General features: G+C 44.7%; 1 protein-coding gene across 1 annotated transcript in view; it reads left to right on the plus strand.

The window, feature by feature from the left end:
- FOXO3 (forkhead box O3) overlaps positions 1–10949 on the plus strand; it is a 14619-nt gene extending 3670 nt beyond the window's left edge. The window contains exon 2 of the mRNA XM_010171279.2: positions 10448–10949. The gene's annotated coding sequence lies outside the window, so the exon portion shown is untranslated. The remainder of the gene's footprint in view (positions 1–10447) is intronic.
- The last annotated feature ends 4011 nt before the right edge of the window (positions 10950–14960 follow it).

Genomic DNA, 14960 nt, shown 5'->3' on the forward strand with positions numbered 1-14960 from the left:
GCGGGGTGCCTCCGGTATCAGGTGTAAGCGTGGACAATGATTTCTGCTGAGCTGGTTCATCATGCACCCTTCCTTGGCTGTTAAGCTGTTTAAGAGTTTGCCTTCCTATGAGCATCTCTTATTTTGATAGAAGCACCTCGTTTGACGTTGGATGCAATTGTTCTGAATTGCTTTCTCACCTACTTCTCTGCTTCACTCTAGCAATAGGGACCCCTGAATTAAAATCTTCTGTCTGCAGTGTTCATGTTCCCAATAATGAATCTTTACAGGCTTGAAGACTGAGGAACGCTTTCAGCAGAGCAGCCTGGCGCTTGCTCACGCTAAATCCGTTTCACGAGGGCATCCAGGTGCATTTTTCAGGCAGGCAGAAGCAGTTACAATGGGTTATTGGCGTACCTGGGAATAGTGAGTGCTGTGTTTTCTATGAAAAATAAGGGGAAATGTTGGAGTCAGTTTTCGGGAAGAAAAGAAAGAAGCCAAATACATAGGTTATTTAGTTTATACATACTCTAGGTATAGAGGGGGGTTTACTTTGGAAGAAAATCAACTACAGTTGCTTTATAGGGAAAGTGAAAAAACCCTTGCAGGAGACATGACCAGTGCGGGTTTAGTGGCTGGGGGTGCTTGCTGCACGTAGGCCTGTGCATGGTCCCTGGAGAGAGCCTTGCCTGGTCCCACCACGCTGGCCCTGTGCCCCTGAGGCTGGCCATGCCCAGCCTTTCAGAGGGCCGTAATTAAGGCATATAAACAAATTTGTGTTTGTTTTGGGGTTTTTTCTCTTACAAGTAAGAAAGGAGAAAATCAATATGCTTTTTTCTTGCTTTATTCACTCAACCATAATTTTCCCCTCTTAAGCTTGTGGGGGCCTCTGTTCCTCTATCTCTGCCTGCTTCCGAAGAGCACTGGATATGCCCTCTGCCCACTCAGATCAGATAATGATTACCTTGGTTTTTCAGCTTGTTTATCAATAAATAAAGATGTCACTATGCCCTCACCTGTCTCTAGAATACCTTTTGTTTTGAAATTAATGGGTCCTCTCTCAGCCTGAGGTTCCCACAGCACTTTGCTCCATGGTCCGTCTCAGCCAGTGAGTCCCAAGGAACTTAGCATTTGCCAAAGAGTAGTCCCAAACAGACCCGCAGAAGAGACTGTTTGGGACATTTACTGCTGCCTGGAAGTTCAGGAGCCAATGAGCATCTACTGCTTGGGCAAACATTTCCTCTGTCATCAAAACCCATCCAAGAAGTTGGTTTTACCTTGATTGTTTTGGTAATCCTGCTGCACAGGCAGCAATGCTGACAGGGCTTGGGCAGGGGTTGGAGGATGGCTCAGGACAAGCAGGGGAGGAACTTCTTGAGCTGGTTTCACCGTCTGAAAAACTCCTCTAGCTGCATCTTCTGAGAGAGATTTCAGTGTGCCGTTTAGTGGGATGCCTCTGGGCTCTGTAACAGAGCTGTGCTGGAGTCACATTGACTTGTTGGAAAATTACAAGTAAAATTCTTCATGGATCAGTTAAAGTCACTCATTTCGCCCTAGCATCATTTAGGTCCCACATCATCTTACATGATCAAAGTGCACAAACTACTATTAGCAACATCATGTAACGTTCGTACAATTTGATGATTAACATCTCTGATAAAACAAAATCCTAGGAAACGTAGCAAAATGCTTGTTGGTATTTCAGCAGTCCATATCAGTTTGGACAACTTGCTGATTTGTTAATTGGCATTCAACCTGTTTCTGGGTGAAATTCATACCACAGATGAATGCATAGATGTGAGGATGACTTACTATTCACTACACCACCATCTTAAAAATTGAAGTAGATAGTGAAAAGATCTCCATTTGGATGGAGTTTTGAATCAGAAACCTCTGGGCAACATGCCACGAGGATGATGATTTTTATTCTTTACCAGAAAGCTTTTTTGCTCATGAAAGCTGAAATGTGGAAACCAGAATTGGTGGACCTCTTGCCTGAGGATGCTGACAGCCTCAGGACCATAGCTGTGCTTCCTGCTCTCTTGTTTTCAAAAATGAGGTCTTAAGGGTAGTAGGGCTGTCAGGTTTCTTACACAGAGCCAAAATGGGGCTGGCTGCCTTTAAAAAATCTAAAGGAAATACAAGAGCAGCAAATTCTTCTGCTCCATTTCTATCAGGTTAGTGGTTAAGGCGGTGGTGTGCTTCTAACATTTAAGTGTTGTTTTAACCAGCCCAAGTTTTGAAAGGTGGTTTTGTGACTAGCTGAACATCACGCGCGCCAAGTTTAGTCTTTGAATAAAAATATCTATGTAGAAAATGTATTTTGCTGGGAACAGGAATCCCATTAACTCCAAGAAGGACTTGCTCTGAGCAGGCTCCTCGCTCCTCGGGCACACACCAGCAGCACTGGAGGGAACTTGGTGCTCATGGCCGCTGGAGAGGAAAGGGGAAAGCCAGGCAAACCCTGCTGGGACTGCCCCCCCGTGCGGTATCACTGGCCGCAGGACCCCTCAAAGCCCATTGCCCTCAGGGGCCCGTCCTGCGCTTGCAGGGATGCTGTGGCTTTTGCTGCGTGAAGGCAGCAGGAGCTGACAAACAAACATGATGAGTTGCTTGCTCCTTCTGGGACTAAGGCTTTTTGGTTTTGGTGGTTTTTTTAATCTGGGTTTATGTTTTGAGGTTTTATTAACCCAGGAAAAAGATCTGTACAAAACAGGATTGCCTCCGCAAGCTTGTGTTGAGAGCGTACAGCAGCTGAAGCCAGGACAGTGGTCTGATCCTGTGGTTTGAGTGTTCTTCTGTTGGTGTTTTATATAGATATATTTTTTAGTACCTCATGCTTTGTCATGTGATTCAGCAGCAATAATTAGGCAGAAACTTGCTGTCCCTGCAGATGCCAAGATTACAGGATGACATACTCTCACCAGATGACAGCACAAACTGATATTTTTAGAACAGCCCACATCAACTGGTCTCCCCAGTGCTTTCCTCCCCGGATCAGCAGCACGCAGGTTTTATTACAGAATGAGTCTTCACAAATCGTCTTTTTCATGTGAATGAGGCATAATGATTGTTTGGAGCTGCAGATCAATGCTGGTCCCCAGACGTTCTGTTGCCTGATAGCTGGGATAGTTACAGGTGTTTTTTCTTTCTTCTTTCCTTCTTTTGAACCAGACTTTTAAATAGCCCCCCTAAAAACATATTTTCTTGAAGAAGTGCGCAATAAGTGATCCTTTTTAGAAACATAGCATCATGCAGCTGCAGAAAGGTCGAGATCTTTTTTCATAGCAATTCAGCACTCAACCAAGGTGATGAACTGACAGCCAGAGAGGTTTAAGTCTTGTGCTGATGACAGCCAAGGAGCACGGGTATAGCGCAGGCAGCAGGAGTGCCCATATTTGAGCAGTACCGCACGCAAATAGCCAGCCTTTCTCTCCTGGCCCGGGGAGGGCGAATGAAGGAAGGATGCTGACGCAATGCTCACCCCGGCTCCTGATGCTGCTGGTGGAGAGTCTCCAGCAGGATGCTCCTATCAGCGCTGCCCCTGATCGAGTCCCACATGGCATGTGGGGACACCAACCCCGTTAAATCAGGTACCCGTGGCTGGGTGGTGGAAACGCTCTGCTCTGGTCCAGTCTACGAGGGCTATTTAATCAGCTTTTCCACTCAGATTACCACGCGGGGTGGCAGTTGTTGGAGCAGACATCTGCTGAGCGGAAATGGGATGGAGACGGGGCTCAGCTAACGGAGGCCGCTATGTAGCTGCGGTTGTCTGCAGTTAGTGCAGGAAAAAAGCCACTTTTCCCAGATGATGCCGTGGAGAATGGCTTGTGTTAATGCACTTTTACAGCTGAGCTGAATATCTTGCCCATTGTTTCTCCCCATGTACTGCCTGCCTTTGCAGACTGCTTTTCCTGGCTTTCATGGGTAATTTATTTTATATAAATGTAGATAAAAACTGGTTTTGAGGAAGGAGCTTCCCTCTCTTGCCTTTTCTGCCTCTTGTAAGTCATGATAGAGGGATGTCCTCTCTTGTATCAACATGGTGGAAATCCTTTTGTGTGAGCTGTGTGAGCATTATTGGCCTGTCATTTTCAAGTTACTGCAAAGACAAATGAGAAGACTCCGTACTAGGGAGGATGTTTTTAAAATAGGCTTGGTATGTGGCAGAGAAGAAGAAACTCTCTATGAGGATATTCAGAATAAAGAGTACATAGCACGTTTCCATAGTACTGTAAAACCATAGTTCAGGATGTTTCCAGCCATGCAGATACCTTTTACTCTAAAAAGCAGCTCTTATTCTTCAGATTCAAAAGTGCAAGCAAAATCCTTCTCTGGTCTTGCACAGATGCAGTAGTTATCCATCCTTTTCTGATCCACAGGAGACGTCTCCTTCCCAGTGCTCCCCAGTGCCTAAAGAAAGGACCATTATTCCAGCTGATGTACTTTACCCCTAACAGAAGATGTATTTTGCAAGCATTTTTGGCCTTCTTCCTCTAGTCCAGCAGCAGCCTGTCCAAAAGGTGCTGTGTGCAACACCCAGGCTGATGTTTCTCAATCAATGGCAGGGTCACCCATAACTGGCAGGATTTCTACCCCACTCCTCAGGCCCCTGAACAAAAGGTAGGGAATAAAATTTACCGTAAGATTGTCAGGTAAGAAGCCTGGAGACCTTGTAGAGAGATTATATATTGTATGTAAACTCTTCTCTGTTGGCCAGCCAGATGTGATGGTTCTCAACAGCAATTGGGTATCAGCAGTGCTTGTGCTGGAAAACAGCATAACTGCACACTGACATGTCTGTAGGTGTAAAAACAAGTGTGGCAGCATAAAGTCTTCTTTTATGGGCAACGACACAGTGAAGGCAACAACACAGTGAAGGCAACAACACAGTGACCTATGTAGTGGAGTCTGCATGTGCCTGCTTCTCTTGCAAGCAAGTGTGGAATTTCCTGTGAATTTGGTTGCTCGGTATCAGGTTCTGATTCATTAGGAAAACCTGATCTACTTTTAAGTGTGTGAGCATGAGTGGACCAATATCTCCCTAGGTGTCACCTTTTCTTCTGTAAAAGGGGTAGAGGGGACCTTACACACCTTTGAGGGTAGAGTGAACTGCCTGGAGGAGTGGTGGACTCTCCCTTGCTGGAAATATTCCAGACTTGGCTTGACAGTGCCCTGAATAACCTAACCTAGGGCCCTGCCTGCAATAGAAGGTTCAACCAGATGATGCTGAGTCTCTTCCAGCCTGGACATTTGTATGATTCTGTAGATAACTGTGGCATCAGAATAACACGTGTATCAATAGTCGTGGCACCTCACTACAGTTTTGGGTAAGCCTTTCATCCCAGGGAGCCGATACAGGGTGAGAGAATGATCTGCTGTCTTTAGTTATATTTACTTCCGAAGTACTTGGTTGTCTGCTATGGTTTGCAATGTTTCTTGGAGTGGAAGTGAAGCAACAGAAGGAAAAGAGACACTTTCGTGCTTTACACGCCGGCGCAAGTACCAGCACAGCAACTTTTTAGCTCCCATAAGTCTTAGTTCTCTGCCAACGTTCTTCCTCTTTCCATCCTTCTTCCTCACTCTCTGCCCCCAATTCTGAGCTGGAAAAGATCTATTTTTATGAGTAGAATTTAAAGAGAAAAAGTGAAGTTGCAACAAGCCTGAAAGTTCAGGCATTAGAAAGAAAATACGTTGTTGCCAGCTCTTTTTCCCCCCTGAGCTTCGCACCCTGACCTCAGCGTTGTCTCTCCGCTCAGTTACAGCCTAGTGCAACGTACGCTAAGCCTCACTGTGGCATACCTGCCTTGGCATCAGGATTCCTAATTTTTATTCTGCTTGAACAAAAAACTTTCACTGCAGTTTTGTCATTCTAGAAGGATTGGCTGCAATAGTTATCTTCCTTATTTGTTTCTAAACAAATACTTCGTATTCTTCAGTCTTGAGCTGTGAAAACCTTGAGCAGAGTATTAACTTGTACCCATACCTAATCAAGTCTTACTTTTTAAGTCTACCCCCATTTTGGAGTAGAAGCTGTACTGATGGTGGCAATGACATATCAAGGGACAGAGGCACTGGATTGAATTTTTATCTGTCACTAAAGGATGCAGGTTTCCTTCAAATTGGTTGCATCCCCAGTCTCTGGACAGTAAAAGTAGTGACTGGGATTTCCTGTCCCTGGGGAGTTGTTACAGAGTGCTACCCAGGGAAAACACTTGTTTTACAGACCTCTAAGTGGTGATATTTTTCAAGATGCTATTCACTCAACAAGCCTTCCCACCAAATCAGTATGCTGATACTGCAGTTTCTCATAACCATAATTACATAAAGGAGTGCATAACTTTTCTTTTAACAGAAAACTGTGTGTGCTAATCGCTATGTGAGCTTACTGATAAACTTACCACCAGTGCATGTTATCTGTGCCTCCCTCTGGAGAGCATCGTTGTGTCACTTTTCTATTCTGAAGAAATTTCCAGTGCTGCTTAATTGTCACTGTTGGGAATCAAAGGGAGAAAGCAACAGGCAACAGATGGTCCTTCAGAGCTGTTCTGATGGTGCACGAGCTGACATGGGGCTTGGGAGATGGCCATCCGGTTAAGTGGTAGGACAATGTGAGACAGAGGTAACCAGCGATAGGACAAGAGGAAATGGCCTCAGGTTGTGCCAGGGGAGATTCAGGTTGGATATTAGGAAAAATTTCTTCTCTGAAAGAGTGGTCAAACATTGGAACAGGCTGCACAGGGAAGTGGTGGACTCACCGTCCCTGGAGGTGTTCAGGAAACGTGTAGATGTAGCATTCAGGGATATGGTTTAATGGGCATGCTGGTGATGAGTTGACAGTTGGACTGGATGATCTTAGAGGTCTTTTCCAACCTCAGTGATTCTGTGCTTCTGTTATTCTGTGAAATGTTGATGCTGGAGGGAAATCACAACCAACCAACAACTCGGCCACAGAGTGAAGCAAGAGTAGCATTTGTAACTGATCACTAGGAAGGCAGAGGATGGGAGGACAGAGAAAAGGACAGAAAAAAGAGACATCTCCCACCTAATTGCTTGCAAGCTGAAGAATTAAAAAAATCATAAATACTTGTTTTTTGTTTTACACTCTTCCACCAAAGAGGATAAGCAGATTTATCATCTAGGGTTCAGAATGTCTGTGGAATGTGACAATGCAGGAATTCATCCTCGCCCCTCACTTAATGCTTTTTCTGTTTCTGTTTTAAAGTCCATATTTTCACCAACCACATGCATATATGTTTCCGTAAGATGTAGCTTGATATAGTACTGTGGATTCTGCTAATGTCCAGCAGATGAATCTTGTTCAAGCCTTTTCTGCCCAGGGGGTGAAAACAGCCGTAGTGGAATTGCCTCTGCTTTCAGTGCGTGCGTGTGTGTGTGTGTGTGTGTGTGTGTGTGTGTGTGACAGAGCGCAGGTATCAATGCAGTTGTGAAGACTGCACTCCAGGAAGTCTAAGAAACTTTGGAACAAAGTCTAAAATTCTTCCCTCCTTTCCACTCCTTGATGACTGAAAATGGTCTTCAGGTTTGGCAGGGGAGCTTTTCAAGGGAGAGCTAAATTTTCCAGGGAGTGGCTTAAGAAGTACAGGCAGATTGTGTTTTCCAGTAGTGCCCTTTTTAGAAGTTCCCCTAGCCTAAGAAACAAGAAGCAATGCCACACAAAGAGAGGGCTCTCCGCCTTTGCTGTGGCAAGTTGGCAAATGCTGCTTTAACCCACTAGCCCTGCTAGACTTCATGATTCTTGTGCCCCTCCTTGACTTCTGTTCTATATAGTTTTTTGTCACTCCCTGTACTCATACTTCTACTGCTCTTATCTCCCCAAACAGGACCCAATAGTAAAGGCCAGGAAAAAGAATAAAGTGGGGACTGGAGTACTTAACCTGGAGAGCTGCATGTTGCTCTTAGAGGACAGCATCGTCGTGGCTCACCAAAGGAGAAACCCCTTCTACCTCCACGCTCCAGAGGATGACCTTTTCCCAGGGCTGTTGGGAATGGGAGAAAACCTCATGGTGGCTCAGGGTGCAGCTGGAGATATTTGGAGACAGGGAGAGAGGAACACTGGGGTGTTGTGGTTGAGGACCACTGGTAAATGGAGATGTAACTGGAGTGCTTCCTTCCCTGCTTGATACAGTTTTCATTGCTATGAAGCTTTAGGCCGCTAAGTCAGGGTTAGCAGAGGCTTTTTGTGGTGAGACAGAAAGCAAGAGTGTGTGGGTCTGTTGCGGACTTTCACAGGGTAATTTGAAGGCAGGCAGGTTAAGACTTTGATCTACTTATTTTAATTTTTAAATCCATTTGCAAAGTCTGTGTAAACAGAGTTGTGAAAATGGAGCGTGGTTTGGTTCTGCTATGTGCAAATTTCTCCTCAGCTGTGCATCTCTCTCCTAAATGTTGGCACTGTCTGAAGGACATGTGTCCTCAAGAAAAAATACCGGGCAGTGCCGCTTCCACAAATGATGCTCATCATCATTCAGCCTCCATTTTTTTTCTCTTGTCACTTTGTTTCATAGTATAATATTTTACATATGTTTTTAATGTAAACGTTAAACACTACTCTGGTACTTCATCGGGAGTTTCTGTACTCATTTACTTTTAATTAAGAGCTCCATTCAAAGTCAGCAAGACTTCTCACAGATGCCGAAGTTAAGGCCACGCTCGGCGTAGCCGGCAGCTGCATGAGAGCAGGACCCGAGCCTTGCCTTCGGGTGGGGTTCCACTTTGGGAAGTCACCCATTTCCAGCCCCCCTGGTGCCAAGGCTTTAAGGAGAAGTAGAGAAAAGGGCATGCACTCATTTGAGCTGCATACAAGCCACTAGGCAGGTTTTACTGGGGGCTACCAGGCCTGTCTGCGTATCTTCTGCTGACCTTGTTACAGCCATCAGGACACACCAAATGGAGTCGTTGCCAGGCAGTCACATTAACGAATGGCTCATGTTAATTTGCCCTTTGAAAACGAAGAAATCAATATGTTGATCCAGTTGGAAATCCCTTTATTCACAAAACAGTCTACCCCAAACCCCTCCACATAATTAAGGCTAAAGCCAAATTTTGTTTGGGTGAAACATGCAATCTGTCTGCTCCCTAAGCTGTGCTGAATGAAGTTCTCCCCTAATGGCACAGGGAGCAGCTGTCACGCCGTTGCTCTAATAACCATGAGACAAAATGATTAAGTTTCCATCAATCATTTAGCATTATCAGAATAGGTCATTTTAATAAAATGTTATCATAGGATCAGTGCCAGGCACCTTAGAAAGGAGAGGGACAGTAATGGAGAGTCACCTTGTGACAGCCTTTGAGTGATTCTCCCTTGCAGGAGATGCTGGTCCAGATTAATCCAGCAGTCCACCTAAATTCACCATTTTCCATGAGGGTGACTGATACCAGGATCTTTTGAGAGTAAAGACCTTTCTGTAATCAACTCAAATGCCTTTTGGTTTCAGCAAGTGTCCCCTTATTCTTGTACTGTATAAAAAATCACCAATCATTCATCTCGGGGAAAATCCGCAACAGACTGTAAGTGGTGTGGGGGACTAAGCTCTGGTTGCAGAAGCCATTTCAGACCCAGAAGTTACATGCCCAGCAACATGGGTGGCTACCAAGTGGGCATTCTGAAGATGTGAAAGGATTTCATGGGAATATTTAAATGTAAATGCTTTCCAAAACCCTACTTGATGCCTGCCTGTAGCTTCAAGCCACTGAGTCCCTTGTCCTCCTTGGTTGAAATATTAATCTCTTTTCAGTGTTTTACCTACTTCCTGTGTCCCTTCATAGTCATCTCCATGCTGCATCCAAGTTGCCTTTCCAGTGCCTTTCCCTCTGCAGAGAAGTTTCATGGCTACAGAATAAGCGGGGCCCTCACCCCATTTTTAAAGCCAAGTGGACTCTGTCTGTTGACTGTGTGTTGTGTGAGCAGGAAAATTGAGAACTCCAAAGTCCGAACTGAAATTGGTGGCTCCTTGCTGCTTCTCCTGAGCAGCTTCCTTTGACTGTCCTTCAGGGTTGGTGGTCACTGTCAAACACTGACAGAAGATTTGTCCAGCCTTTTGGTGATGTTGAGAAAGGGTGATAATGAAAAATGGAGAAAAACTGGAGGATCCTTCCATGCTTCACCTGGAAATACGCTTAAAAAATAGACAATGCACTGGGTTTTTGTAAATCAGACTTGGCCATTGTTTTTCTTTGGAGAGAGGGTTTTTTCTTTCCTTCTTGGGAGCAGCTAAACCAGCAAAGAAGCACACTCAAACCTTGGCAAGGAAGAAACATTTTCAGGCAGGGTCACAGTGCAGCTCATTGCTTGATATAAGTTTGAAGCTTCTGGGTGCAAACAAATCATATTACTTGTCAGTGTAAGCTGTTGTTTGGTTTGGAGGTTTACTTGGTTGCCTTTTTTGTTGTGTTTTTTTCCTCCCTGCAGCAGTCTCACTGTCTTCTTTCTCTTCTTCCTCTCCAGGCCCTCAAACTGACATGAGATGTAGAGAGAGAACCCTTTGCCAAATCTGCTGTCAGCAAGTGGACAGTGATACTGTTTACAGCTTACGACCTTTGTGAACCCTGCATTATTTTCCTAACGAAGCAGACTGTTAATAGGTCCCTTACTGGAGTGAAGATCCTCTTTTTTTTTTTTCTTTTTTTTTTTTCTCTTTTTTTTTTTTATTTGAACTCATTCTGAAGTATGCAAAATCTTCCTTTTCTGGGATGGCCAAGCACCTGCTGTGGAGACAATGTTCAGCACCATCCTGTTGAGAACACACTGTGTAGCCTTTACAGTAGTTACTTGTCAATGAGTATGTGGTGTTTCAATATATTAATGGTTTATGGGATGTTTTAAGTTGGCTTTTCCTTTTGGAGGTTTTCCCTGTCTGCCCACCCTCCCTCTTGCAACCTCCAGTTTGATTTCCTTAGATTTTTGACCATTTTTGCTTTCTCTCCCTGGGGAATCTGAAGTACTGCGCATGCACAAGGAAATGATCGTAACCCAACACTGCTCAGACATCAGGGTTTTCCGAATATACAGCGCTCGTTATACCCATCAACCGGCTGAATTCCAGAGAGAGGTGATGTGTGTGGTCTGTTTGTTTGTTGGGTTGGTTTGTTTGTTTCTATCTTATTCTTTCCTTAAATTTAATGGTACACACCTGTTTTCCATAAGCGTCAATCAAACCAGGGTTGATTGCAAAACAAGGGAAGCCGGCGAGTTTGCCTCTTGGCTCATGAGGATGGACTGACAGCGGGTACCGTTGCCCCCACGTGCACCGAGGCAGGAACCCGTTTGCTGCCCGGCAGTGCAGGCTCCCCTCCTGCCTCATGTTAGCAAGGCTGCCCATGGGAAATTAAAGGAAATACCCCACTTTACAGAAAAGCTAAGCGTAGAGGCTGAGCATCCACAGGTGACTTGCGGTGGCAATGCCGGGATTTGAGGCACAGGTCGTTGCAGGGTGTGTTACTGCAGCAGTAATCTTTTTTTTTTTTTTTTTTTTTTTTCCCCTCTGAAACCTCTTCTATAATTACCTCACCTTCTCATTATGTATAATCCGTTGTGGCAGAAGAAGCAGGAGAAGGAATGGCAAGGTGACAGTATCATACCAATGGCTTTTTATATGAGCATAGATTGTACCAGGATAAATGACAGTGAAAGACAAGGCAGTTTTATATTTTTTGCTTCTAAGATTTTCTTTTGTAAGATGAATAATAATTAATAATAATAATGAATAAAAGGTATGGTGCTGTATAGATCCTCTCTATAATCTGGAAAGTTTGATTACTTTTTATTAGTATCTTGGGGGTGGGGAGGGATACAAAAAAGGAGGGGAAAACACCAGTGGTACATAGGAACTCGGTATGAAGAGGTTCTGAATAGGACAGTGTATACATAATTCTCCAAAGCGATATATGAAGTTTTTTTTCTTTGCAGAAAAGCATTATGCATATAAATATATAAATATATTTTACTATGTACAGAAATGGATCATTATGCATGGATGTTAGGAAAACAAACTAGCATTTTAACCCAAAGTCTCAGTGCATGAGTTCCCACCGACCCGTGTCCCATGCAATGTGGAGTGACTCCCTCTCGCCACTGCCACCGCACACGCACAGTCATGCACACACACCCACACCCACGCATTTGTGGGCCCTTCCTCGGTCCTTACTTTCCAGGTCCCTGAGGTGATATTGGTGAAACAACAGCTCCTAGTGTGATGGAAGTTTTGGTTTTGTATCGTAGCCCCCACGCTGTTCTCTCGTTAAAGATGCACCTCTTGGTTTCTCCCCACTGTTAGGACTGTGTAGGCTCTGTGCAGTTGTGAGTATCGTAGCCCTGTAGCATATCGACTCTTCCAAGCAGCCAAGGGTTTATCATTTGCCTTTTAAAAAAACTTCTCTTTTCTTTTTACACCAAGGTGGTCTATTCATCAGCGTGGGGACTAGTTAATTACATTTATTGAAGATTGCTGATGCTCATTGCCCATCTCTGTCAGCAGCTAGCTACCCAGGACACTTGTGTGGCACAGTGGTCACCTGGGCTAGAGGTCACTTTGCTTATGAGAGTCCAGGAACCTGCAGGCACCTTTAACCAGAATTGGTCAAGAGCGTTATCACCAGCCTCCTCTGAGCGTGTAGCATTAGCTCCCAGCTTCCTGGTACACCCCAAAATAGGAGTGCATGCTGAAGGACTTCCATCTGGTGCTCACTTCCCCGAGGCTCCTCTGTGTCTGCTGTCCTGCAGCGGGGCTTATCCCCCTGCCCCACAGTTTCGGCTGCCAGCAGAGCTCACTTGGTGGCTCCCCATGCCAGGGTGCAGCCTCTGGTGAGATCCGGGGTGCTGACCCAAAGACCACTGACCCAGTCGCTGACAGCACCAGTAAGGCCTGACTTGATGTTATGGCCAAGGTGACCAAACTCCATAATTTTATTTTTTTTCTTGGTACGGGTGCAGTTCTTGTCAAAGGCAAGCTTTAAACCAAATGGGGGGAACTTCTGCTCTGCTACGGCAGCCTAGCCCCCTTCAGTTCAACAGAGCTAGCTCCCACTGGCAGAAATGAGAGAGAGAACTGGTCCACTCTGTTCAGAAAGTGGAGAAAAACCACTTGATTTAGAGACAGCCCATCATTGTCAGAGGAGGTTGGGTTTTTTTTAAAAAATAAAAACATTAGTGGCTAAAAGGCTTAACCTGCCTCCCAGCAATGTCAAGGAAAACATTTCCATTAGCGTGGCTGGGACACCTTGGGCCCCTGCTCTGGAGAACATCCCAGCACTGGCAGAAGAGGGGTGGACTTGGCCAACCTCTTTGATTTGGTTTCTGTTGCTCATTTTTGGGGCCAACATTTTCAAATGGAAGTGCCTGCTGTCAGGCACAGAACGTGAGGGACTCCGTTGTGGTCGCAGGGGGAGATCTGCTCTGCCCTCATCAACTTATGGAAGGAAGGAGGTGCCAGGTCCCTCCAGGCCCAGGGGAAGGTCACCACCCTCTATGCCTGCTGAGGTGCCCAGCAAACACCCTCCTCTCCAGAGGTGCTAAATAAATATTGATGAATTCAAAGGGCCGCTTATTCAGGTGTCAAAATACAGACTTGAATGACTAATTTTGGGAACCTAACTTTTGAAAATTTGGCTTTTGAGTCTTTGAACATGTTTATGCCTAGAAATTTTCTTTCTGAAACCATGTAAAACAGATAAAAGTCCAGAACAATTACGTAGTTATTGTTTAAACAGTTGGTGTAAAGGAAAGGTCTGAAAAGGTGACATTTATGCAGTTCCTAGTCACTAGTTTTTCCTAGTCACATCATTTAATGATTTTGAAAAAAAATTTCTCATGAGAATAATCGGATGTTTGACCACTGCTTAACTTCAGAATTTTTTTGTGCCACCACTTCAAAAAGTTACCTTTTAGGTCACGTATTTCTCTAAAATGATGTCATTGCTTGGCAATCCGTGTCCTGTGTTCCTAGTACACGATACACCTGAGGAATTGCCAACAGATGCGAAGGGGGACCAGATACATTTAGTTACTATGGGTTGGAAAAAAAGGATTGTACATTTGGCTTCACATGTTTAACTTTTTTTTTAAAAAAAGTTGCATGATTGGAAAAAATATGTATACAGTATCTGTAAAACTGTTTTATCTGTTTTTGTTTCAAGCCATGTAAATTGGAAGAATATTAAATCCACAGCCTTATCGCGCATGGCCGTCTTTACATACCGAAGAGCTGAACAGTTTATACTTTTCATTTGGGCTATCTTGTACTTTCATTTGAAAGCAGACACTCTCATGTTGCAGTCTTACTGAGGATTTTATATTAAAAAAAAAAAAAAAAGAAAAAGAAAAAAGATGCTGCCCTGGAGGAATAGACTACCTTACTACACAGAGGTTGGAAGGAAGTTTGTTTTGGAGCAAAACCTGCCCCTTTCCAAACGAAGTAGAGATGCAGTGCTTACTCCACTTGGTGTTAGTAGATATTGCCTTGTGTATTCCATTTTAAATTGTAATCTAGTTTGTAAAAGAGATGGTGACGCATGTAAATAAAGCATAATGGATCTCTACATTGCACATCTGCCTTCGCTCTCTTTTATTGTGTCGTGGACAGACATCTATAAACGCAGGACCTGGAGAAGGGGTGACTTCCAAGCAGTGAGTGAAAGTGCCTGGAGGGGGGGCTGGGGAGGGGACCTGATCCTGCATCTGCTGGAGTCTATATTGATGTGGGCCTCTCCAGTTCAACACTTCAATAGTTTTGACGGCCAGATAACCCCCATAGGGGTCATTTACTGCTGCTAAAAATCACAAAGTTAACTTGATTTTGAGGGCAGGGGAGTTTGTCCCCTGGGATGGCGGCTGCACCCTGCAGCTGCAGCCCAGCTTGCCTGTCCTGGGAGACAACCAGTCCAACTTTAGATCAGTTCGGAGGAGAGCTACACCCCTGCGGGCTTGGCTGGATTTCAAACTGTCTTTGAAAAATGCCTGGAGT

The sequence above is a fragment of the Antrostomus carolinensis genome, unplaced genomic scaffold, assembly GCF_000700745.2.
Source record: "Antrostomus carolinensis isolate BGI_N321 unplaced genomic scaffold, ASM70074v2 scaffold17997, whole genome shotgun sequence".
NCBI lineage: Eukaryota > Metazoa > Chordata > Aves > Caprimulgiformes > Caprimulgidae > Antrostomus > Antrostomus carolinensis.